General features: G+C 40.0%; 1 protein-coding gene and 1 long non-coding RNA gene across 2 annotated transcripts in view; one reads left to right on the top strand and one right to left on the bottom strand.

Annotated features, from left to right (window-relative positions):
• Positions 1 to 27911, top strand: part of ntm (neurotrimin) — a 257381-nt gene that overhangs the window by 123339 nt on the left and 106131 nt on the right. The window lies entirely within an intron of this gene.
• Positions 17281 to 17863, bottom strand: LOC114153312 (uncharacterized). The gene is made up of 3 exons (XR_003597304.1): positions 17696 to 17863; positions 17458 to 17610; positions 17281 to 17388 (listed from the first exon to the last, which is right to left on the bottom strand). It is a non-coding gene; the product is annotated as an uncharacterized LOC114153312 (long non-coding RNA).

A 27911-nucleotide genomic window follows, 5' to 3' on the forward strand; every position in this document is an offset into this window, starting at 1 on the left:
AAGGCTATTTTATGGGCAAAATTAGAAAATAAAAAATCTTCCAAGGAATCGCTGCAATGCAAGAAGAGGCTAAATCTACAGCTTGATTCATCCGGACAAAATAAGAAAAGCAGCGGTGAACTCGGCGACGCAAAAAAGAGATTTAGACATCAATGGAAGGCAACAGTGGTAGATGATCACATATGCTGAGTAGTTTAAAGACTTTTCATTCATTTCTTTAATTAATACATGTGAGTACCCTCAAGTATTTATTTGAATTCCCTAGAGATCTTTTTTTGTTTCACCCAATTACTCTCTGCTGAGTCACAAAAGAAAAAAATAAATGTTTAAGTAGGAGGCGTGTAATTCTCATTCATCAGTATTTTTGTAGTACCGATATGCATACAACTTTTTCTGGCACACTGACGTGATGTCATATTTGTAGTAACAATGACATTGGTGCCTTTTCTTCTAATGGAAATATTAACAATACCAAAAAAGAATAGAAAAGCTAGACTGGACATTGATTAACAGAAGAAAAAAAAGTGAAGAGTTCTGGAAAAGCATTTTCTTGCCAAATGAACCTCAATCAGAATGACGGCGAAGCTGGCAGTATGGCGAGCGGAACAGCTCCTGATTCAAAGCATGCTTTGGCTAGGCCAGTGGCAATGAAACTCTGGTGTTTACCCACGATGTGACACGGGACAGAAGCTGCCGAATTAATTCTGAAGTGTTTAGAGACTTTACCGTCGGCTTAAATCTTGCTAAATGCAGTGAAATTTATTGGGCAGCGTTTTCATAACACAGATGGGCAATAACCCAAAACCTGCAGGAAAAAGCAACTCAGGTGTTTATCAAAATAAAAAAAAGTGGCTATTCGGAGCCCATTGAGCATACATTTTATTTGCTATGGACAGAAAGAGCCACAAACACAGCGACTGAAAGCTGCCTGGCAGAGTATTAAAAACAGAGGAAACCCAGCATCTGGTGACGTCCATGAGTTCAAGACCTCAATCTGTCTTTTCCAGCAACGGATTTTCAATCAAGTATTCAAAATGAACATTTTCTCTTCAGTCTTAATTGTCCAGCTATCTTTCAGCACCTTGAAATGAAGTTGTTGCGTTTGAAATGCTTTAGTTCGTCACATTTTTATGCAATCCTGTTGTTCAAACAATTGAGTCGAAGCTGAAAGTCTGCTCCATCACTGCCTCCGAGTCGTTTCATTTAGACTTCATTGTGGTAATTTTCAGAACAGAAATTCAAATAAAGCTTCTCTCTATCTATATTTTTATTAAACTAAATGTAAAATTGTCAAGTCAGGGCACTTTACAAAAAAAAAAAAAAGAAGAGGAAAAGGTGAATTCAGTCCAGTCATAAATACATTATAATTGAAACTAGTTATCAAACAGTCTTTGTACATAAATTCATATTAAACACATTTATATGATTTTCTCTTGTTTTTTTGTCTCCTTTACAGGAGCAAAGATAAAAAATAAATAAATAAAATCCATGTATTTGCATGGACCAGACCGAACTAGTGAAATTCTTTACATTAGAGGCCAATTTAATGACATCCAGACTGACTGACTCAGACGTTTTGTTTTTACAGATTCGAGCCTCCAAAACGACTTTCTTTTTCTTGTTACAGAAGTGGATTTTCATGCTGTGGTTCAATTTGGATATGTACTTGGTAACTATGCAACCCAACAATTATTTCATAAGTTATTTGGTGTGTAAGGGAGAGTTGGCCATGGCTGGAGTGTCTGACAGAGAGCCGGAACAGGGAATGACACCTGAGTAACATTATTTTCTAGCAAGAAATATTGAGGGTGATGGGACTAAGAAATATTAAATGCATGAAATATATTGCTTATGGACTAATAACGCAATTAAAATGTGCATACATCTTTTTAAATTAAAGATAAAAATGCATGCACATTATTTTATATGGTAAATTAAAATGTTTTGGTTTTATAAGTGTAGATGCATTACCAGCACTGCCCCTGTTTAATAACAGTATTTATAACTGTTGCACTTAATGAAATGACCCAGACATCCAGACTCACAGTGGCTCTGACATCCGTATGCCTCCCATCCCAGGAAATGGCAAGATTTAACAACCCCATAATTACAAATAATGTTCTAGACAGTGAGAACCATTGATAAATCTCCACTCATCCAATAACTTAAGCCTGATAAGATTTCTAATGATTAGGGCATGGTGCCTTACACACACCACCTAGCTCCTGCTAATGAAAATTATTGGTCATATACATCAGCCCAGACTGATGCGCAGTGGAAAACACGTAAATCTAAGCAACTCCGCTCCACAGTTGGCGAGGTCGGCCCTAAATGGGAAAGTCGTTTGAGTGTGAATCTTGGCACTAACACTCATTCAAAATGGAAACATGGTCAAATTACAAAAGAGAAAGTACCAGATAAAGCTCAATGAGTCACAAATCAGCGATGGCTCATTAAACGGGAAGGAGATGAACAGCTGGTAAGAGCACCTTTTATGGAAGCGTACACAGATTTCACCGTGCAGGCCGGTCACGTTAAATCCAGTTTCACAAACACTGAAGTAAAATCTGTCCTCCAAACAACGTCGCTGCGCTTTATTCATCATCATGAATCCTACCTTATCTTTAGCCAAAGCTAAGGGGATTGTGACGAAAGACAATAAAGTTTATGGATTGAACTCGACTCCGAGTTTGTTTTAGCATGAGGAGTTTTTACTGCTTCGAGTAGCGCTGATCTGTGGCTCTGCACGGCACTGCAGTCACTAAGGGAAGACAAATCAGACTTGCTTTGAAAAGAAGCTCAATGAGAATTAGTCCCAGTTCCTTTGCTTCTCTAAATTATACATATTAACTGAAGCTAATGCCTGTTCCTCAAGAGTAATCCAAGGTTTCAGTGGCTCCAAAGTTTTTTTAAAACAAAAGTTACTGATTCAGAAGGATAAACAAAATAAAGGTCACTTGTGTTAAGGAAGCTAAGACTAGTGCTATAAATTGGATTCGCATTAAACTGACTTGAATAATGGAGGTATGTGTAATCTATTTCCGTATGAATTATATTCCAGTAAATGAACAGGCAATATGTCTTTTTTTCTAACAGGACAAATGCTGATCGGTGTCGTACTGCTTCATTTTTTTTTTTTTCTGCATTGAGATTTTGGAAGCAGGTCTATTTCAACAATCATGGCAAAAATGTATTTTTGTTTTTACCATATATGACATGAGGCAGAACTAACACATCCCTTCCACTGAGTCAGATGTGGATTCAAAACATTGTTTTATTCTGTAGAGATTAGATTTTGGGGCCTTTTTTTCCCCCCAGTATTTTCCATGCAAACTGCAAGTCACAGCAGTTTGTTCTTATCTAGGCGACCAGAGTTTTAATAGATTTAGAGAACAATAACTGTACCTCTGTTTTAAAAACTAAATATTTGTACTTGGAGACTGTGGAAAGTCCTTGAAAAGGACAGAGAAGTTGGATTATTTCTGATTTTTATGTGATGCATCTATTGGTGTTTCTGTAGCATTAAAATAAATGTCTAATGTAGGGCAGTTGTAAACGAATATTTTAGTAATCGAGTAATCTATTGATTATCCTTATGATTAATCGGGTAAATAAATTGATAAAATATCACCAGCATAATACCAGTGTTACTATTGGATATCAATATCAGTCAAACTTTTCATATTTGAGCATTTCTAAGTTACTTTTTTGTAGTTTAGAAAACTAACCTGTAACAATAATAGCTCACTTTCTAAGTTTACTTGACAGGTATGCCTTGCTCAGCCATTTATAGCTTTTGTGTCCTTGTTAACAACGGGATTTGACACCTTCGTTCGTCACACTCAGAAACTCATCTACCACCACGATGATTTCCGCCACCCGTTTGTTCAGACCGGGATGATATGAAATTCATTGTGCTGTTCGTCCATAAAGCTACACTTACACTATAAGCATCAGTTACTCAGCCGCCCGCCGTGTTCAGTCTATCCGTTTACCTGTATAAATAATCCCGCAGCCTCTTCCCGCCGTTCACTTTCAACCAGCATCTCCTGGAGGAGAAAGGCTGCCATACTCCAGGCATCGCGCCAGTCATTTTAAGGATTCTTACTGGTCCCCAAAAAAATCGATGAAAACCCGGGCATTATGATCAATCAATAAAACCCCTGAAGCCGAACTTGAAAATTGAACGTTATGCCACCAACACTTAGCTTTCGTCAACAACTCAGAGGCGGAAGTCAGAGCTCTGCGCAACGCAAGTAATGTCCCGCCCGGAACACGGTGCGCTAAAGAACAAAACATAAATTAATGAAGCTTCGAGGCAGATAAATTTTCCTTGAGGAATTTTAATAATCGAGGTACTCGAATCGTCTCAGCCCTAATCTAATGCTGTGTTTAATACCAGTTATTATCTAGCACTATAGACTTTAATAAATGTGCAAATTATGACCCTTTTTGCTCCAAAAACCTGAAACCTTTTCATACCAGTGAGTTAAAGGAGCAGGTAGGATTTTAAACTCCCGTTTGTCTTTCCCAGCCCTTGTTGCATTGCTTTAAGGTGGAGAGTTGTGGAGTTGAAGGTTGTTGTTTTGTGGAATATTTTTGTCGTAGTTGTTCTGTGTGACAAATGCTGATGGAAAAAATGGTTCATGCCATCACCAGAAGGGCTTTTAAGTGATTGATTTTGTCCTGTTTCCAGTTTCTACTGAAACTTGCAGGATGGTTGATGCCAAACAGTGCAGTAGGTGCCAGGATAACATGGCTGTGCTGCACTCTGCACTTTTTCTGACTACATTGGATATGGGGACACACACTGCCTTCCAGAAATATCCATGACATTTGATTTTTTTTTTTTTTTTTTTACATAGACCTATTTATTTGAAAGATATTATTACATCTGTCTATCTGTCAGTATCAGAAGTTAAGTAGGAAGCAATTGCAAGAGCTGTCAGCCGTTTTAACATTTTTTTTCTTCACAGTTTATTTTCTTTTTGCTCGTTGTGCTAATTAGCCACCAACAGATCACAGCAATTTGTTTATGAGGAAGATTGAATTTGCAGATGCTTGACTACAGATTCAACTCCCTGGCTGGAGCCCGCCCCCACAGCAGTGTTTCCCAATACAGCCAGGCAGGGGCTCGGCCTCGCCTGCACCGAACTCGGAGTCGTCCCTGTGTGGCGGAGAGAGAAACTCCGGATAAGATGACTTACTGCTGTCAACAGTACAATTAGAGCAAACCCTCCCAGGAAGCTTCCCTGATGAATCACTGGCAAAACTTTGATTAGATGTGCCGTGGCAGAGCTCATAATGAAATTCAGCAATATGCAATTACCACATTTTGATGATGTGATATTATCATATTGTTTTACATGCAGCCTGGTTAATATTTCACGACACTTCGTAAAACCTTTGAACGGAGCGCTCGATGTAAAAAAAAAAAAAAAGGTCGACAGAGTTGAAACAGACATGCCATTCAATAAATCTGAACATTAAGAGGAAAGACTGTAGGACAGCGTTGGTCAGAGCAACGGTTCACGGTAAAGGCAGGCGACTTGTTGCTACTTAGATCAAGAGACTGAAATGTCTTTTTGTGTTTCCTGGTAATGCTTCATTTGCGGGATGTGGGCTTGATATGAGAAGAAAAGCCGCTCTGTGTCACATAAACAGTTGGGCCATAAGTGTTCCTCTACTTCTCCTGAAAGCTTGTAAAATGTAAAACAACAAGGCAAAGACTGCGACTCTTCTAATTGCTCTTTCACTGGCGGAGATGGAGCGATTACCGATTGATGAAAGCCTTTTATAATCATGCTGAGAAACATTTATACTCTGACTTATGTCTTGCAAGCAAAGCCTTGAAACATCCAAGTTCAGTTCAGAGCACATTGCTTGTTTGCTTGTCACCCTATTACGGAGATGTTTTCTGTTTTTTCCAAACGTGTCCGCAGATTCTTTTGTAAACGCAGGATAAAAACAACCTGTAATTAAACTAGAAAGATCTGCACCCTGTAGCTGCCTGGTAGTGTCGAAACGGCATCCGTGGAAGAAGTGGGACAGAATAGAATCCCAACACTGACCAAATTTTTAACCTCTTTAAGCTGCGGGGTGAAAGCAACTCAGCTGGTGTTATTTTGCTATGAAAGAAGTCAGGAGACCAAACTCTTTTGTTTTTTTGAAAACATAAGGTAAGGAAGAATGTTGTCGGTCAATCGGAAGTGTGGAAGCAGGCGTGGGTGAGACAGTGACGAGTGAAGTGTTGCATGTAGAAAATAAAAAGATTTACAAAAACTGAGGGATTCAGAGATTCCCTCAAAACTAAGAAATAATTTGCTGCCCTAGCTATCACATGGAGAACACGGGGGCACAGCACATCCCAGCCACACCCACTCAGTATCGGCAACAGAAACGATAAACAAGCCAAAAAGCAAAGCTTAAGAGGGGTTGGGTCATCACAATAAAAAATTTAATGATCTATCCACCCACATACTCACATGTACGGGTTATTTGAAGTGGCCAATTATCCTAACAATCATGTTCCGGGCTTTTGAGGGGGAAGCTGGAAGACCTACGGAGAACCCACTCATGCACAAGGAGATCGCCCAGATCCCCACACAGAAAAGGCCCCAGCTGGACAGCCTGCCCTGGGAGGAAACGACAGCGCTCTCGTTTGCTGCATCGACGGCTCAGTGAAAGATGGCAAAAATAATGAAAACGTCACGCGAAGCATGAGGTTAGAAACATCCTGCTCTGAGGGTGATTTCTGCAAAGGAGACAGGATGACGGCGCCGTATGGAGGGGAGGACGGATGGCGAAATGCATCACAAGATTGTGGACAGCAACCTTCTTTCCTCTGTAGGAGCATTGGAGATGGGTCACGACTGCGGCTTCCAGCATGACAATGAGCCCAAACACAGAGCCAGGGCAACTGAGGAGTGTCTCCGTAAGAGTTCATTTCAAGGCTCTTGAGTGGCCTAGCCAGTTTCCAGTCCTCAACCACACAGAAAATCTTTGGATGGAGCTGAAACTCTGTGTTGCCTAGCAACAGTCGTCAAGACGGAGATACCTGTAGTGTATCTTTATGGAGGAATGACCAAAGTCAATCAATTCTAAACAAAGACTTTTGTACTAAATGTTAACTCTATTTTTAAAAAAAAGTCATACATTATAATTATTTGCATTATTTTTTGAGATTCCGCTTCAAAGGTGTACCCTGAGGAACCTGTGGTGTGCTTCTGCACAAGAACCAGGTACCCCGACTCCTCCGAGCCGTATGTCGGCTCCCTTCTCTTTGTATGTAAATTACTGCGCCTAAGGGGGCTCATATGATCCAGGACAACGGCGAGTCTACAGACAGACAGGAAGATCCGCTGTTACGTCAAACTAGGACTCCTCCTTTGTAGGGTGAGGAAAAGGACAGCTAAAATCTCCGCAGACCCCAAACATCCTGGGCCGCTATCTCAGAAGTGAGGGGACCAAATTTTTCGGATGTCTGTTGAAATCTATTTATCTATACTTCATGTCAGTCACGACTCTCCTAAGTAGGTGAAAACATGATGACAGACTGAGCAACTGTTGCGGCTGAAGAAAGTGTGAGGGACACGTTCCATGCGTAAACCTCTGTCCTTTACGCCCATGTGCTGGATGGAAACTGCCCAATCTTTCACCTTCAAGTTGGCTATGCAAAGTGCTATTTGTAAAAAAAAAAAAAAAAGAAAGAAAACAACAGCTATCTCAAAGGCAGTTTCTTCCCCCAGGCTGCCTCTCTAATGAACACTTGAGAGTCAGAGTGCCCACATCTATCGATTTACACTTGCACTACTTCAGCCTTGTCTTCCTCTTTTGCACATTTTTATTTTTATTTCCCTTTTCATATGTTTATATCTAAAATGTCCTGATTAAGAGCAAAGTGGAACCAAAGTAAGATTTCTTGTTTATGTGCACAAACTTGGCGAATGAAGCTGACTCTTTCTTTTTTATTTTTCAATAAAATCTCTCACTGTAGGTGGTTGCCGCCCGAAAGCCTTACAAATTGCTCAGGGTTACAAGACAGACTGATGGATATCTGTGATTTTCATTCTTATCGGTTTGTAAATTGCCTTAGGACAGAGCAATATGTGTTGTTTTTTTTATTATTATTTCAGCCTGCTTCATATAGTCATACAATTTCTTTTTGAGCATTTTTTGGTTTTTTTATCATTCCACAAATCAGGCTGCTCTGAAAAAACAAAGACTTAAAAAAAATCACCAAGGCCCGGGTGGGATTGGTTAGATTCTTTGCCCCAATAAAAGAAATAATTTCAAAGCTGCCGTTTATCTTTGGTTAACATTAAAATTTACTTGATGGCCTCAAACACATCAAGGTGGCAAAGGACCTTAACTAAAGTTGAGAAATAAATTTAAGAGGTTAAATACTTTTTTCTCAGCACTGCATAAATACACTTTCTAACAAAAAGAACGAGTATGAGGGGAAAATATATATATATATATATTATTTCGAGGACTTCAAAACCAACAGTCCCCTCCTCTGTGATGCTTGAAGTATCTTCATCTTTTCTTTTCAACAAGTTTGGCCTCAACATGAACTGAATGGAAAGCCACTAATGGCAGCCTTAATTGTCTCCACATTTGTAGGTGAAGTGCTCCAGAGGACTAATGAAGCAGGCCTGATTGCTCCGCTCTGGACCACACTGGATGGGGGAAGAGGGGGAATTTAACTCCGAGCTTAATAATCCATTCCTATTTTCCACAACTCCACAGCGAGGACAAACGACAGCAAGGGACGCGTAAATCCGAAATGAAATTCCTTTCACATTCAAACTGCTCTTTGAACAAAAGGCAGAGCTGCCACTGTGACTTCATCAGAGCAATTTATCGCCCAGCTTGTGCTGTATGACCCTCCTTTCTAATCATACATGAAAAGCAGGTACTTGTGGAAAATTACGCGAGGAGCAGGTTTCTTCTTTACCACGCAGCTTGACAGCCTCGGTGTTAAAGGACGCTAATTTTCACCCAAGCACACTCCGGCTTATTGGTTTTTCATCAGCGAGTGGAAGATTTGTCAAGGTCGAAGCTGACAAGTGAGCAAGTGGGCGTCTCTCGTGGAAGCAGCAGGGACACAGAGCAGATGACGAGGACTGTGTTCTGCATGTCATCAGCACTGTTACGGTTGAGTCCTGAGTACACTTCCTCCCAGGCTCTGATGTGTGTGTGTGTGTGTGTGTGTGTGTGTGTGTGTGGGTGGGCATGCACTTGAGATAAGTGTTTGTAGTGTTTTTTGTGCTTTCATGAAATTTAGCTAAACCACATTCCACTTTGTCTGGCATCGTCGTCGACGCAGAGTCACCATTAGCAGCAACTAGCGCTGCAGCTTTAGAGGACCTCGTTTAAATTTGGAGTGATTTCTACTCGGAATAGAAAATGCTACGACTCCAACAGCTTTGCTTTTATGTAATTATGTCCAAAGTGAATCGATAGAGAACACATAAGCCGAGGGATTGTTCTCTTTGTGGACCTCTGTTTTGGAGGCCAAGAGTGTTTTTTTTTTTCTTCGGGACAAAGTCTAGATATAAAGCCAATTTTATTTTATTAACTTACTAATAAAAAAATATGGAGGCTATGTTTGACGATGCAAATAGGATACAATGAACTGATACCTGTTGTAATGTTTAGAACCTAAAAAAATTCTTTTTATGACAATTATATGGCTCACATAATCAAACTAACTGTTAAGTTAGACAATAAAAAGGAGAATAAAAAACGACTGAAATTATTTTATTTATTAGGGGACAGATAAAATACCTTTATGCCTGTTTGTGAAAAATAATCACCCTTATTGGTTTTTCCACCCATGGCAGCACCAATTGCCATCAAGTCTTTTGACGTGTATTTTACATCAATGTGGAGGAATTTTGGCCAACTCTACCTAGCAGAATTTCTTTAATCCATCCACAAAAGGGTTTTAACCATTATTTATTCAATCTATTTTGAGCTACCGATTTGAAATTGCTGGTTTTTTGCTCTTACAGCTCCCAAATGCCTCTCAATTTATGGTCTCCAGCCCCATATGTTTGCATATCTAATATTGAGTTTTTTCTTGACATGTAGTTGTTAGAAGCGCAAGAGAAGATGGCTTTCAGTCGGCGGAGCTAGCCGACTGAAAGCTGATCTAGCTTTTAGTAAAAACTAAATTCAGTGGAACTCAATTTCCTCTAAAACAATAAGTAATATTTCTAAATACTTGTTATTAAAAAGAAATTATTCTAAGTCATAAGTAAGACTTCATTACACTTTGCCACATTTTTTCAAGTTGTCAACTTTGCTTTATGGCTTTATTCATGTAGTGAATATGCTCTTGTCTCCTGTACCTCATGTAAGCATTTTGTCCAAAAAAGTCTTTGCGGTGCGAAGACTGAGAAGCACTTTAAAATGTCCAGCTTGATTACTGTTTGGGTCATGCTTTAGAGCTTTGGTCAGTAACTCAGATACAGACCTACTCCGAGGATGAGGGACAGAAAAAGATGAACAGGCAGGTGAAGTTTGACGGTTTTCTTATTTATGACAAAAAAACAAAGAAGCTTTCTAGCACTTAAATAACTGATTGAAATTTTGTTCTTTGTACCTTTTTCTCTGCATGATCTTAAACTGTCTGACGAAGAGACACAGTAACGTTGAGAGAAAGCCATTTTTTAGGCAGATGGCATTGATTGGTAGAATTGACTCTGAGATAACGGAGAGGGGAGACAAATTGAGCAATTCTTTCCAAATTAAAAAAAAAGTGAGATGCGAATTAACAGTTTTTCCCTCAGACTGCAGAGAGTGAACAGATGGCTTTGGGTCAAGAAAAAGAGGAGGGCTGGGAGAAAGAAAAGTTACTGTGTCGTTTAGGCTCTATTGAGTAGAAGGAGAAAAGACAAAAGACGGGAAAACGCAAGAAGCGACACGCAGCCTTATGAGAAATCTGCCCATATTTTATGTATCTGTTCCTCGCACTTATGTGAGACTATACAGTTATGGTCTAGTCAGAAGAGAAACAGAGTTTAACAAACTGAAAAATAGACATAACAGGTAACGTAAAACATGTACTTTATGTGGGGCACGGATGGGGGGGTATTGTGTGTGGTGGCCAGTAAAGGTTTAAATACTATTTGAGTCAGCTAGGGCTGTTCCTTTGACAACACCTCTAGCTCTCTTCAGTGTACAAACATTACTTGCCAGCAGCAAGCATTAGCTTAACATAGCTGTGCCTGGTAGACTTGTCTCTGGGCACTCCAACATCAGCTAACAGTCCAGAAAAGATACATTGAGGTTAATTGGCTTCTCTAAGCTGCCCTTAACTTTGACCTCCCTTTTTGTCCAGATGGTTTTTATTCAATTGAATTTAACGTCTAACCGAATTCTTTAGTTTGCCTGTGCCGATAGGCCTTCTCAAACATAAAAAGTAAAAACCAGTTTTAAAGTTTCGTGTGTGGATAAAGAGAAGCAAAGAAGAAGGAGAAGGAGAAGAAGAAGAAATTCTTAAATCAAAAATCAATCAATGTTTTACCAGCCTGAGAGTGGAATTGATCGGTGGCGCAGTGCCGGGGCTGGTCTGCTGTCTTCAGACGGTGCAGACCAGAACAGCTTTACTTTTGGAGGTGACTCAGTTCAGCCCAAGAGAGGACGACACAAATCCGTAGATATTTTCCTCTCACTGTTCAGTCATAATGTGTTCCCACGGCTGTCCAGACAGGGTGATGCATTCTCAGCTGCGGCCTGACTGCTTTTCACAGCTGAAACCAGCAGCCTGTCATCCTCACACAATTGGATTAGAGTAATAATACGTCTTTTTGCTTCTAGAAGGCTGCTGCAGCTTTCTGGTGGTTGGTTTATCACCTGTTTAGTTAATATTACTAAACCTGCCGCTTTTCTTTCTTTGCATAACATGATGTGTGATTGTTCTGTATGACTCCAGAGGACCCTGGTCTATTTGCCATATTTATGCAGGTTGCTATCGTCCAACAGCTCCAGCATAATTGCATATTGAGAACAATAACCCTTTTTCTGCTTTAGCACAGTAAAAATCAAACACACAACAAAAATATGCCGTTTGTGACAAATGTCCAGGTTTGTTGTGACCTCATTTGTGATGCTGTTTGGCACAAAACATTTTTCTTCTTACTCTGAGTAAACTAACATTATTCCGGTTTCTAAATCTTAGAATTATTGTTTTTATATTTACTTTGTTTTCAACAGTATTAAAATAAACTCATATGTTCATAAAACTGTTAGAAAAAAAAAAGACATTAGAAGAAACATTTTTCTGGACCTTACGAAAAAGGAAGCGTCTCTGAAATCATATAATTGATGTGCTGCATGTATAATAGGTAAGGGAGTTTATTCATACGGCACCATTCATTTACATCACAGTGACATTTCTCAGACAATGTTCCAGCTGACAAGCTAGCAGTAACTGTGATGCAAGACAGGTTGGCTGACGAAGAATAGGCTCTACAGCTGGAAGGAACCCTGCAGATCTGAAGGAAATGATTACATTTTGTTGAGCCAAGAGACAGATTGCCTGAAGTGTCCGGAACGTGACGTTTAAGAGTCGGCAATCTGGACCTAATCTGTTGAGAGGAACGAGTTACTACAGCCTGGAAGATTGTTAGGTGAGAGAGATGAGACCTAGACACCAGAACCCGGTAGGAGGTGCGGCATAGACTGAAGACTCCAGAAAGCACTCACATTGTGATCCACTGTCTGGAAGTTCTGTCGAAATTAATGGTTTCGATATCAGGATTATTTATAATGACTACTGACTGAATTTGGTACAACTATGCATGCGTTGTGTACGAAAGCTTGTTTACACCACTGATTAAAAGAAATCTCATGAGATCTTGTGTCATCATGATGAGATTATAATGAGATATTATTATTTTTTCATCAGAGTTTGCAGAAACGGGCTTCCGTAGTTATGCTTAGAATTAGAATTAATTAGAATTAGAACGGAATTACAAATTTGAAACAATTTTTCTCATAACCCCCTTGTTGAATATTCTGTTACAATAACAGACTATATTTTTTTCCCCCAAATATAAACTGTTGAATGAAGATAAACACACATAAAACAAGCAACAACCAACATCAGTCGATGAAGTTTATCAGGTATTTTGTTAGCGTCTTTAAATTTGCACTAGATACTTTTCGCTGGGTAACACACACCTGCTTCAGTGTTTGCTTATCGCTGGTCGTTTTGCCCCTCTGCCTCTTCATACAGTTCTGGACGACTCGCGCCAGATTAATTTAAGAATGAAATAGTGATGTAGGATGTCGGATACAGTAGGCGTCTCAGTACAAGACAGCCGTCAGTTCAAATTAACTATAATTTTTTTCACATAAAGTTTGAGCATTCTTTTTTTTGACGCCGATTGAAAAACAACGGGAAAGAGAACATCAGAGGCAAGCAGCTCATTCTGAAACATTTACTGTTCTTAAAGCTGTTTCACCTCAGGTGCTTTTATCAGTACAGTCATGCTAAGAGATGTTCCTGATCTGGCCGTTCATCCTGCAGAGTTTTTTAACTGATGACAAACTTATCGGCCAAAGTGTTTTAGGATTCGAATCAAGTCAGGTGAACATTATAACCTCCAATGAGCACCTTGTGTGGACAGCAGTGGCCACATGCAAAATGAGACATACAAAATGCTGACAATGAATCGGCCAGGCTTGTAGCAGCTGGGATAAAAGATGTTTTCTGTCAGTATTTTAGACATTTTGGATGGTGAAGGGTTAAAGAGCCAAATCTGTATTGTCTAAGACAGAGTCTGAAAAGTAAGAAAGTTTATTTTCCCAGTCCTTCAAAAGTCTCCCAATGTCAACAACGACCACTTTAAAACTGCTGACATACTGTTTTTATTATTCTGGCCTGCGAGATGCAAAGTTAGCAGCAGGATAACGTTGGAAACCATCTAGAGAATCTGAAGTGCAACATTGTTAGATATTAAGCCGGCATTGCCTTTAAGAAGCTTTATTTTGATCCTCATTCTGTTTCCAACACATATAAGGCTCTGCTTAGCTCAGTTCCCTCACATACTTAAGATGCAGCCGTCCATACCTTCCAGCTCTCTTTGGGATGATAAAACACAGTCGTTCCACCACTGCACTCTAACAATCTCTCTGCATTAAACTTGATACAACCCACAAGCCTTAGGGGAGAAAATTGATCCTCTTGCAGACCTTCGTCCCATCTTTTCCTACTGTCTCAACAGATATGTTATTTAAGACGTTCAATTTTGTTATCTTTTGGAGGAATAAATGTGTCTGAAAAAAAAAAAATATCTATACATGCGTAAATTATAATTTTCTATATTTTCTTTTCTATTTTTGTGGAATTTGTGGCACAAAATCATAACGAACCAAAGCTGTTAACTGAAATCTGCAGTGAAAATTTGTAAGATCAATTATTTGTTGAGTGACTTCTCAATCCTTCATGAGGAAATTAGGTCATTTAACATTTTTTTACAGGGGGAATAATTTTTTTGGTCATACCTAAGTCAAACACATTTTCATATCAAACTAAGATAATCTGAGAAAATACGAAACGCATTTCCAAATGGTGAAAAAGTAATCACCGCCGCTGTTTAATTCTTCACTAAACGATATAATCCATATTTTATGAAAGCTGAGTTCCGCTTTACTACCTAACAAGTAGAATCAGGAAATCGCCTTTAGATTCTGACGGGAAACATCTGAAAGGGCAACACATGGAGCTCCAACTTAAAGCAAAGCAAAAACAGTTAAACAGATTAAGTAGCATTTCTAGCCTGAATAGGAATGCAAGCCATTTCCACTGCCATAAGTAAAAACAAAAACCGTGGGCAAAAGAGAACCTTCTCAGGAGAAGCCAGCTGACCAAATTTACTCCCAAGTGCACAAAGTCGACTCATCCATGAGGTCGTGAAAGATCCAAGAACTTGTGAAGCGGTGTAGGTCTCTGCTGGCCCAGTCAGGGTCAGTGTTCATCGTCCATCACAGAGAGAGTCCCAAGGCCGTAACTGCAAATGATCAAAAATAAAGAATACAGCAGCTGCTTTGCTGCTTTAGGACAGAATGGTCGCTGTACTTAATAGACACATGAATTTCTGTTCCATAGCAGAAAATCCTTCAGGACAGTTTCTGCCCTCAAGTGCACTTTGGTTGTGCAGCAGAACAATGATTTGAAGTACACCTGCAAATTCACATCGGAATGACTCATCAAAAAAAAATTAAAAAAATAATTAAAAATATGGTTTTGGAGCAGGCAGGTTGAGTTTGGTTCTGTGATATGAACTTAAACAGGCCTTGCGCTTTAAAACATGCAATGACGCTGACATTTTTAAATGTGGGAATAAACGTGTTTATTCAGGCTATTTTTTTGATATTAACATTTGTTGATGATTTAAAACACTGAAATACAAAAAATAGTGCTACAAATACATTGCCGTAGCAATACAGTGTAGATGATGAATGCGTAATGTTGGAACTGGAAAAGACACAAAGGTATAAGTGTACAACAAAGTCAGCCACATGTGGAATCAGGCTTGGCCGTACATGGAGCTGTTTGAAGCTCTGCTGTCCTCTAGAGGAGAACAGAGTACATCGCGAGCCACCAGCAGCGTCAGACCACATCACAGTGGACAGGAAACGACGATGTCTACTTTAATGTCTGCTCTTCTGTATCCAATCAATTTCGTGCAGTACTTTAGTTCTCTGTAGAATAAAGGCGCAGTCGGTGAAAGAACTGTTGCAGATGGCAGGGCCGTGCAGGGACCTTTGGAGGGGCATTTGGCTATTAAAAGATCAGAGCTGTATGTCTCAGCGATTTATGTTGGATGTTGTTGAAACTTAGAGAGGCTAAAGGGACAGTTATAATTTTTTAAAGATGTAGTTATCAGAAGTTCAGACCTGGAAAAAAGAAAGAGGCACTGCAAGGCGATGTTTATAAGGTTAACTTCTAATTTTGCTTAGCATTCTGTACAAGGCAGTTTTTAAAATAAAAAACACAAAACAATTAACTACTTTCAATGCTGAAAATCTGTCGGCACCATCTCATTTCATGGTTTATATTTTTATCCCAAAGGAGCGTCACACCAGCGTCTGTTAAAAATAGAAGCTCTGTAGTTCAGAGCTTCTTTATTTCTCTTTTTGCAAAATTGAAATATATTGTACGTGTTCACATTACATGTCAAATTCTCTGACACATCAGTGGAACAGAAGTTGGAGAATAAAACGACGTACAGCAGCTGCCTCAAAGACTCAAAGCTGTCGTAACTTAGCAACAGCCTGGGAAGTGGGATCAGAGATGAAAGGGTGGAAGAGGTAATTGGTGGAGAATGGGGGTGACTGGAGGTGGTGCAGTGGGTTAATGACCAGCGTGTTCAATCTTAAGCTCCCTTGTGTATCATCTTGTTAATGTCGATCTAGTTTGTCACAGTTTAATTGTCATTTGCTTATTGGACCTAAAGAGGAAAGATCTAGAGTCAGTTATTACAGCTAGACACCAGCGATCAGGCCTGAAATATGAGTGTGGTCAGATCTGAGCCACATAAAGATAGTTACAAAGTCAACCTTCTGTCACCTGGAAAATGTTTCCAGGATTAAAGGACTAATGCCCCAGCAGGATCTTGAGAAATCCATGCATGTTGTTCTTGTTCTGACTGAAACCAGGAAGATTGAGCACAAAACCCCAGATCTAAAATCCTTACACTGGCTCCCTTCAGTTCAGAAAATAGACTTTAAAATAGTTCTTTTAGTTTATAAATCACTGAATGGCTTAGCACCGTTAAAAATCTGCTGTTGTTCTACCAACCATCCAGAACCTCTCAGGTCCAAACGAGGAGGAGCAGCATTCAGCTTCTATTTATCTCAAATCTGGAACAAACTTCCAGAAAACTGCAAAAGAAAACCAAAAACCTCCACCAATGTTGAAGTAGCTCTAAAACTTTAGAACTACTTCAACATTGGAGTCACAGCTTTTAGACTAACTGAACGGTGAGGGATTGCTCTACCACTGCACTGGTGTAATGGTCAGCAATATCTTAGTAAACTTGGTGTACTTTAATCGGGCATTGTTGACTCATGTGTCACTGAGTTCATCTTCTCATAAAAAGATTCATGTGATCCAAGACAAGTAGTGTTGTTGTCAAGACCACCTAACCCGAGACCGAGTCAAGACCAAGACCAGAGAGTATCGAGACCGAGTCAAGACCAAGACCAGAGAGTATCTGTCATGCCTGAAGCTACGCGCTTGACCCACATGCAGAAACACAATGAATCAGATAAAGTAAGTTTATTGTTTTTCTTCTCAAAGAAAACAGATGAGTCTTTTTGGGCGGGGAAACGTCTTCTGGAAGGAGCTGGATCAGGATCGTCTAAGTGCTGAGTGCAGGAGGGAGGAGAGGTAAGTGTCTGAAAACTGGAATCAAACGGGTTCGGTAAGGAGCTTACTGGGTGAGGTGAGGTTTGTCCGCCGGGGGAGGTGGTTTTAGCGAAGGGAGAGATGTGGAGGGCGGACAGGGGAGTACCGGCGTCACGAAGGAGGATATCCAAGGCCAGAACCGGGTTCTCATAAGCCGACTACCCAGCGTCACAAAGATGCACCTGAAAACAGGAAAACAAGGAATGATTACGGGAAGTCGGATTCTCAGACGAAGCTAATAATAAATCACTCAGGGGCTCTGGGTACCATTACTGGTATAACACTCTGGCGCTGGAGAACCCGTCGTCCGCTCCTCTTATGCGGGTGATGATTGTGCCCATTACGCACAGGTGCGCAGGAGCCGCCCTCCACCAAACCGCGACCTCATGGCTCCCCCTGGTGGAAAAAGACTGCTCCCCACCAGACCACCAGCCTCCAACAGTATCGAGACCAAGTCAAGACCAAGACCAGAGAGTATCGAGACCAAGTCAAGACCAAGACCAGAGAGTATCGAGACCGAGTCAAGACCAAGCCTGGTCTCGAGTACTACGACACTACGAGACAGAATAAAAAGGCTCTAGAAATTGATACATGTATTCTGGGCCCAAAATATAATGACTGACTACTTATTTAACACCACATTTCTATTAGACTGTGAGAGACGTTTGAACAAGATTTTTTGCACCTCACCTCATAGGTCATAATAGGTCATCCTCTCATACCTTCTCCCACAGGCTTTTTTACTTAATGATGGCTGTAGGTGGACATCTCTTGCACTGAGGAGAACCTAGAGTTTGGAAAACAATTTACTGCTAATTTGGTCCATTTTTCTCATCAAAGCATTGGGAATTGACTAGAAATGCTCTGAGTGTGTAATGACTCAATAACATCAGTCTGACCTTTAAGAAGAAATCATTTAGTTTTAGGGACTTTCTCTTGTTTCTGATTGTGACCCTCCCTTGAGGACAAGTCTTCAAGCCATCAGGTCAGCAACAGAAGGCTTGACACCATGTGGGTGTTTTCGTTATTTTGAAGTGAAGTATAAGACTGTGCATATTAAAGTTGTTTTTTTTTTTTTTAAATGATGTGTTGTTGCATTGTCAGTATTTCAACAGGTTGTTGAACAGATGACTGACGTGATGCGGTGTGATGAACTGAAATGAGGAATGGCAGAAAGTACATCTCCTGTAATTAGACCTTTAAATAAGTCTCAAGATTGGTTTGTGAAGTCTGAAGGGAATGGATCAGAAACTCATCCCAGGTCCCATTTAATCAACCAAATTTCAATACTTATTTTATTAACGTGATTTCTAAAGTAGTACATGTTATTTCAGTCAATTGCACTGAATCTCGCAGCATTCCCTCGACTCATTACAAACGGCCACTGAGCCGAAGCTAATCCTGGGGTTCTGTTGCTGATCTATATGGAGGGTAGCAGTGTGCCCTTTATGTCTTAGCTGTCCTACAAAGCTCCAAGATCTAAGGAAGATTAACTGAAAGGCAGTAAAACATAGTTGAAGTTGTGCAAGAGTTGTGCATAATCCAATTATAAAACATTGAAAAATCTCAAATCCTTTTCGGTGCTGTTCAAAGCTGTACGGAAAAAAAAAGAAGAAGAGAACGCTCTTTAAGGTAGAAGCATTTTTAAAGCAGTTACTTTTTTTTTTTTTCCTCAAAACTAAAACTTCAAAAGAGTAAAAAGTAAATAAATAAAGTGTTATCATGTTAGTCCAAAACATAATCATTAAACCAGCAACACACCTTTTGAAAAAATAATAGAATATCCTTCTGTAAGTGGACAGCAAAACCAGAAAGCTGTTTTCTTTTTCATCTCTGAGCATCAAGCACAGCGGGTCGTCTGCGGTTTGAATTGAAATTGAACACCTGTCTAAGTTTCCATCTTTCACAGAGCCAATTATTATTGGTTGTTCTGTAGTTTTTGTTCAGAATTTGCTCTGAACAAAAACTTTGAGTTTGAAGCAGACAGTGTTTGTCAAAGGCAGATGAGAGTAAAAAAAATATGAGGCGCTTCACTGCTGGTCATATCTCCAGTACCTCCACAGTATAGGAAACGTTGGACTATGTTTGCGGACAGACTCAGGTGGCTCAATTTATTCAATAAACATCACACTAGATTCCCATTCTGTCTTAAAAAGCACGTTTTTGTCTCTGAATTTCATTGTAATTCACACAATATCCGCGCTCTCTCTCTCTTTTTGTTTTCCCTGGTGGGTTCATTAAAGAACAAGGAAACAATGGGAGACCCAGCCTCATTTGTTTACACTGTTGCATCAGATAAAAGAGAATTCTTGCAGTTGGCTTAACAACCATAAACGCCAGGCTGCATTTGAAGGAAATGGCTTCCTGGATAGCACTCACTGGTGCACTATATCACTATGTTGACACTGCCTGATGAAACTGTCTAAAAGAGCAACATACATACCCTCAAATGGCCAAAGGCCTTGTTTGATAAACTGGAACAGAACTGAAAACAGATAGCGGAGAGCACAACTAGTTTTGCCAGAGGCATCATAGGATTGCTTTCTCTAAACCATTAGCATCACTTCTATCCACCGTGTTCAGTAGTGCAGCACAAGGATCCTGATCCATTCCAATGACTCCAAGCCATCCGGAAGTGTGGGTTGAAGCCCTGTGGCTGGAATAAAGGGGATAAGGCAGGTTTTGCAGTGATTACCGTTTCTTTCCCGAGGTCAGTTCAAGATGGAGATGACAAAAATGGTCAGTTTTTACGCAGTGTCAGAGCTTGGAGCTACACAGAATCAAAATGTGACAATAACGTGACTCTTTTAAGTAATTACATCAGGCAAAGCCAGGCGAGCTGCACCTGTGCAGTGCTATTCACACACCAGGCAAGTGTCATGGTTCCGGGTTGTGTTGGGTTTCTTCTGAGTTTGTATTTTGATTATTTACTTCAGTCCTCCTCTTGTATCTCATCCTTATCCTGTGATTTTATGTAGGTATATTCGGCATTTAAGCTTTCTAACCAAAAGCCATGAATAACAAGTTCCTGTTGGAAAACTGTATGCATTTACTTAACTGAAAGGTTTCCTATTTGCCCAGTTTGATGAGGTAATGACAAATATGTATAAAACTCTTCTAAATGTGAGGACATAAAGAAGGGAAGGATTCTATAACATCTATGTCACATCAACTAAGTATTTTAAGCTGTTCATTAATTTTGAAGTGTCTTCACTATCGGAATTTCTTACCTGTATCGTAAATGTTCCTGTGAACATTTACAGTTTCAAGCATTTGGCATGTGGTGGGTAGGTGAATATGTATCAGTGTAGAGAACATGCTGCAGCCTGAGATTTGTCAGGAGAAAAACTAAAAAGACAAGGTTATTACAAATAGTTAATAATGAATATTTGATGTGGTAAACAAAATCATAACCATATTCATATTAATACACTCGTGTTTTTCTCCATAGATAAACCAGATAAACATGAAATTATTTTATTATAGCATGAAATATCAATACACATTTGTAATATAGATATTTTCTTCCCACAGTTTCTGAGTTTTGACCTAGATGTTAAAATAAACTTTAGAGCTAAAAGTGGTAATGTCCAAGATGTTGGAAACTGTAATATTTACCTCAGTCATGCCAAGTGCCTCTTCAAATTCTTTGATTGTGAACATGATCCACTGCCTCCTCTGTGCCAACACATTTTGTCCAGAGGTAGCTGGTGCGATTCGTTTGAGCAGGTTATCCTACCCAAGGGAAGGCCGGCTAGAAGCCTGGAAGGCCAAGGGATAAATCTGAGCAGGCCCCACCCCCCAGCACCTTCTCCCTACCCCACTGTAGTTGTCAGAACAAGTGAACCGGTTGAAAGCTAATTATTAGGAAAAATACGCAATTTCATTTCCTTGTAATGCATTGCATAAGAAAATGAATACATTGCAGTCAATCAACTTTTCAATCAGTTCTAAATTCAAAGGGAGAAAGTCTCCTTATTATCCTCTTCACGTCCACGTTGATGCTCCTAAAAGAGAAAACTGCTTTTATTATTATTATTTTATTTTTTTATTCTTTACATTTTTCAGTCTTCTACTGACTCAGAATAAAAAAATTCTAAATGTAATATTTTCCTCACACTCAAACGTGAGGCGCATGGGTCTGTGTGCACCTGGCCTTTGAGACTTGGAGCGTTGCATATTTTCCCACTAGATGGCAGAAGTGTTCTACTAGGCTGGAGAACCTGGAATCTGGGTTAGAGTCTTTCCCTGAAAAAAATGGGATTTCTACCTCATTGGAATACAAAGATTCTGCTCAGATTGTCATTTGCACAGTGCCGCTTTTCGGGTGTCAAATAGGTTTTTATGGCTGACGAAAACAGTGTCTTCCAATGGGGACTGTCTGACAGGATGTCCTGAAACTGCAGAAGCAAGCTAAAGAAAGAACATATTCTTTCCATGAATACATCCAAGAAAGCTCCCATATCTGAATGGTAGCATGTGCTTAATATGTTCCTTCCTGAATGGCAATGGGGGTTAATTATTTTTGAGCCAGTTTAAATATTAATTTCATTGTTTCACAAATAATACCGTTTTCTCACTCAATATTCCATGTTCTCCAATGAACAGTTTTGAAAATGACTTTTCCTTAAATGGTGGAACAATAAGTGACTCAGAAGGAAATATTGTGCTTGGTGGCCCGCACGTGCGCCTTTCTATTGGCATGGAAACAAACAGACATGCCTAATAGAACGGCTCGAGCAAGCAGAAAATAAATTTCCTGCTCCATGCATACTAGCTCTCTCCAGTTTCATCCTTATTCATTTCAGTGCTGCTGCTGGTGCTGTCACTGATAGTAAGGAAGGCAAGGACTGTTCATACACAAAGCATTTCTCTTCTCGGAAGAATTGATTTAATGACAACGTCCTCTGCCCGCAATCGATGGGGCAGAGGGAAAAGTGCATTATGAAGGAAGGAAGAGTGATAATGAAAGATCACAAAGCTATTCCCATCACTCTAACTAGCACCATCAACACTGCACTCTGGTTTATTCCCAAAGTGCCCAGACCATTGGTGGAATTTCCTTCTGCAAGCCCCGTAAATTTTTCTCTTTTCATAATTAGTGATGTTTCATCAGGAGCTGAGCATGTGCTGTGGGATGCGTCGTCATGCTGGTTCGTTCCCACGAATTCATACGGACAGGTCAAATTACTTTTCACTCAGCTGGGTTTTATCAGGAATCATCCACACTTCTTCAGCCGCTTTTCTTGGCTCTTCTCAAACATAGAAACATGTACATCATAATTTTAGTCGTAGTCTTGCTTGTTACTCGCAGGAAGTTCAATATCACCAAAGTGTAAAGCATAATGTTAAGTTTTGCTTTACAGTTATGTATGAAGATGCAACCAAAGATCAATGCTTAACATTTGCAACAGAATGCTAAAGAAGGAGCCATATGAGATGGATGAGGTTTAACTAGGAAAGCAGAAGAAAATCCTACCTACCGTCAGTTTTTGTGATTCTTCTGAGTTTTTTTGATCAATAGGGGAGACGATGGATAGATATTTCTGTCTGTAGCTTGGAGCTCTTTTAAGCTGGTGGATTTAAAATGAGAATCAAAGTACTTACACATGTCTGCTGCTAAATGGTACAGCTCTTTCCTCTGCAACATAAATACTAATTGCAAAGTATGATCTGAACACAGAGTGACGTTTTGCAAATAAGGCCATAGGAATACTATAAAAAAAAAGGTCTCTGCTTCGGCTGCTACTGCCTCTGTGCCCTGATCCTGGGTCAAGAGGAAGTCAGTAGATGGAGCTATTTTGGTTGGCTTTCTGGGAGTTTAGTTCAGCGAATACAGATTTATGTTGTTTCCTACATGGCCCCTTCTTTGGGAAACTTTTCTTTCAGACATCGTTCTCTGGTCGTCTTCAGTCTCCATCTTGACCAGTAAATCAGTGAGTTCTGCTTTTCCTTCCATTTCCTAGTTTTTCACCACAGCTTGATGAGGGAGCAGCTCGGTGGATGACAAGTGTTGTAAGAATGTGGAGGAGTGGTCTCGTGGTCAGCTATAGTATTGGCAAGGTGATCAGCTAGAGGAGTGGCCTATTGGTCATCTGGAGATGTGCCGATATTGGCAGCTGGAGAAAGATGACCTGTGACCTGTGAGAGAGCAACGTTGGATTCCACTGCACTGGAACCCAGTTTGTATAATCTTTTGTGTAGCTCCTGCTGGAGTTTTTGTTGTGGCAAGACCTGGTGCGGCATATTGCCATGTTTTTTTTTCCCCTCTCACATTTATTTTCATCCAGGAATGACTTGCAGTGCTCACCATATTCTTTAGTGGGCCATAAACACTCCTGTCAAAGGGTTGGAGTTTGTGACTGCAATAAACTCCAATGTGAGCATCATATGTGAGCATTATAACGCCATTGCTCTACCAGAAGTCAATGACTGTAATTGACAACTGTGAACTGTGGTAATCCATGAGGAGAAGCATGGCTGACCTCGGTGTGGTTTTTAAACCACTTTAGAAAGATGACGAAATGCCTTTACAAAATCTGTGCCAGCTGAAATGCCAAACATTGCACAATGTTTACCACAGATTTGTTGGACATGTCCTGGTTTTTACCAACATTTCCGATTCTTAGATAAAATACTGAGAGGCACCCCTCAGTTAGTCTTTATATTTCAACATCTAGGAATGTTGAAAGTTACATTTTCTTTTGACATAAAACCAAAACAATATTATGGTAATTATAACTGACCTAGACATCTTATAACCAATAACTAGCTTAGATTGCAGCTAACAGCTAAAACTATAAAACATGAATAGATTATATCCCCATTCACATACAAAATTCACAATTTATTAAATATTATGAGATTCTCAAACATTATTCAAATGATCCCTTTAACTCGTAGACTTCCGTTCATATCACTTTTCTAAAATAAAGTGATCGTCCACATCAGTGGCTACATGTGTTGTCAAATATTGTCTAAAAAGTTGAGAGAAAATTACATTTTAGGAGTGGCAAATGTTTATTAAAAAGATTTAGGGAACAGTTCTATTTTATTTCAGCTACTTTTCCAATCTCATTCTAATCATTCTGGCAAAAAAACCCAAACAAAACAAAACAAAAAAACTAGAAAAAAAAATCAAGACTAGCTACGAGAAATTCGTTCTCCAGATGTAAAAGACATCAAGCAGAAAGCTAAAGTTTGATTTGTTCATCTATTTGTTTATGTTTCCCCCCATCAGTGCAGCGGCTGTGGAAGGATTCCCAGAAATCATACTCTGAGATTCCAATTTTTTTCCCTATCTCAGAAGTAACAGGGAGATTTTCTCCCACATTACAGCTACAGTCCCAAGTAATGAGACGGCCAAGTCGGTTCCTCTCTCTTCTCGTTGAAAGTGAATGACTTTCAGGTAGCAATCACTGCATGGAATAGTCCTTTAGACGAGGCTTCAGATTTTCCTCCCAGGCAACCTGTGATGATTTGACAGTTGATCCAACAGAAATGAGTTCCTGGTTAAGAGATCCAAACCACCCCTCTGATCCACACGACCACCAGTTTTTTAAATGTTTGCTGAACAAATCTAACAATGAGACCTAAAGCAACAAACTAGGCTTTCCGATGTATAATGCTGAGTGTTTGTCAGAATGCAGAAAATTGATCACCTGCCTGTGCCTCCGGGCCTAATAGGCCTCGTATATTGCTTTATTCTGCATAACGTAGCAACTTTGCAGTAGCGTTGCTATTTCACAGACCTGAGCAAGATTCCAAACTTTCCTCACATCCACTTGGCTTGCCTAATGTTGCTGCCGTGGTGGTGTTTTTCCTTCCCCCTAATTCCCAGATCGCAGAGGAGTCCAGGTGTTCATTCAGAGCAGCTTGCAAGGCAGCAAAGTGATATTCCGAGGCGTGATGACAGTCAGCTCACGCCGCAGTTCTGCAGCATTGTGCCCGCGCCGTTCCTGGGGGAAAGTCAGATCCTTGGGCCTGCGCAGCTGGCGCCGCCTCCTGCCAACAGCCGCGGCTCCCCGTCACAGATGTTCACGCAGGCCTCTCAGCTTCTAGCTTTTTGTGTTGACCTCATTCATGGAGACAGGCAGCCACTGAGTGAAAGCGGGTTCTCGCAGCCATCAGTGAAAATGTTTAGGACATTTGCTGAGATCACTGATGCCCCGTTGAGAGTTAATTCAAATGGATCAACCGGTGTTACCCATGGCAACTAGCAGGTGACCACAACGTACCTCTAGTTATTATTATTATTTTTATTATTTTTAGTTGAAACAAACAAACAAAAACAGTTGTTATCATCAACAGTTCATTTACCTATCGTAAAACAAAGTATTATCACAATGAGTGTCATGACTTTACATTTTTTTAATATAAATAATGACACTTTATTGCAAAGTTGGCACTTTTAATGGACTTTCAAGGCAAGTTTTAGAGCAACTTTGGATTATAAATGTCATTATTTACCGAAGGACACTCATAGACATTCATAAAGACTCCTTCATATTCATGACAGATGTTATGTCATGTTTATGAATGTGTCATGTCAGTCTTATGCACACGCCGTCAAATAACGTGTTACAAAAATATCTTCTGTCCATATAGATATACTTACACAAGCACACACAGGTTACTCCCCAAAACTTGCATTTTAGATTCATTAGACACACTAAGGTTGCGTTCACACAGCAGGTCTTGATGCACAATTCAGATCTTTTTTTGCTGAAATGGCGCGGTACGCACCCAAAACCAGACATATGAGCACAACATGACATGTGAACAGTTTAAACCAACCAATGGATCTCAAAGTATTGTCATGAGATCATAGCAAGAAAAAAGGCAGCCAATAAAAAGGAACGTAGCTTTTGTGGAGCATCAACGGTCACATCCTTCGGCTGGACTGGCTGCTGCAGGAGAAAGGTCGGCTCCTGAGAAGCATCCACGTGTGAGTAGGCACACGTCATTTTGAAGAATAACAGATTACACTGGTGACACGGGAACATCCCAGCCTCTTCTTTCCTAGTGGCACTGTTGACCTACACCAGACAATTGCAACTTAGGGCTAGTTGAATGCGCGATCAACGAGCGTTCAGGGATTTAAAACCATCGAAAATGCCTGAACAATATCGGATCAAATGATTTGTTTTTACCTCTGTTCTCCATCCATTGTACTGCAGCTCAATATGCTGTTATACAATCAGAATCCGTTTCTTCAGATCACCCTCCCTGACTTTGAAAGATGAAAGTGCAGCTGATATGATCAAATAATCTAATTTAGAGTAGTAATGTGTATAACTCTCTCTGCTCAGTAACAGACCATTTGTTTACATACACCTTGAGAACACATGGACCTCTGAACGAAGCTCACCCAAAGCGTCGTTACTTAAGGAATAAGTTGGGTGTGTACATGGATATTTATTAAAGGATATTGATTAAAATCTGAGTCATTCAGAATTTTTATGTCAGACAAAAATCTCAAAGTTGGAACTTTACATGCCATAAAAACATCAACCAGAATGGCTTAAAGGCCGTTTTCACGTCAGATTCAGACCTAAAGACCAACATCATCATTAAAGATTAATATCAAGTTCAAACACAGCATGGTTTGTTTTCAGCAGCACCACAGTATTCCTTTAATATTGCCTCGTACAACACACTACATAAGTGTCTTAGATAATGTTTTGTTTTTATTCATATGCAAAGGTTAGATTACTTAACTTATATTTACAAGAGTCTTAACGTAAACAGCTGCTCTTTGCTTAAAACACAGAAGTAGAGAAACATGTCTTTGCACTCACTTTGCCCTAGCGAGGAGAGGAAAACAGCCCACCATCACCCTCAGTCTCACCAGCCTCATATGCTCAGAGTCAAACGGAGTAATTTTTTTTACAGAGACAGAGCAAAATGTCATCAGCACCGTGCGAGAGCCTTCACATCCTGTCACCTTCTCTCCCTTTCTCGCTTTCCCCTCCGTTTTAGTGATTCCCTTCATCAATTAAGGCTGCTCTCAAGATTGTCTTCAGCTATTTCATTACAGTCAATTAGCCTGGAAAGAGACAGCGTGAGACAGAGGAGAGCCTTTCAGGCAGCGAACAACGTGTGCGGCAGGGTCTGCATACCAAACAGTGACAGCGGCAGGCGGCCGGCCAAGCTGCTCTCAGACTGGCTGAGGGCATTCACCCCTCTGAAGACTAATAATGTTTCTAGGGTCCTCTGTGGAGACCAGTGAGATACACTCAGACCTTATGCCGAAGGCCTTAGCCAAATAGAATATTTTAATAATTTTACAAACTCTGTTTTAAGCTCAGTCTATAAACCGGCAGTGAGCTATTTAGTCCCACTGCATGCATTTACAAATGACTAAATGTGTTGCGCATGTGTGGATGTTACATGAAAATCATGCTGCTGAACCTGAACGACTGCAGGTTGACTTGACTTGATGCAACCTGCTGAGTTTCCTTAGACAGAAATTTTCTAAGCC

The sequence above is a fragment of the Xiphophorus couchianus genome, chromosome 11, assembly GCF_001444195.1.
Source record: "Xiphophorus couchianus chromosome 11, X_couchianus-1.0, whole genome shotgun sequence".
NCBI classification, from domain to species: domain Eukaryota; kingdom Metazoa; phylum Chordata; class Actinopteri; order Cyprinodontiformes; family Poeciliidae; genus Xiphophorus; species Xiphophorus couchianus.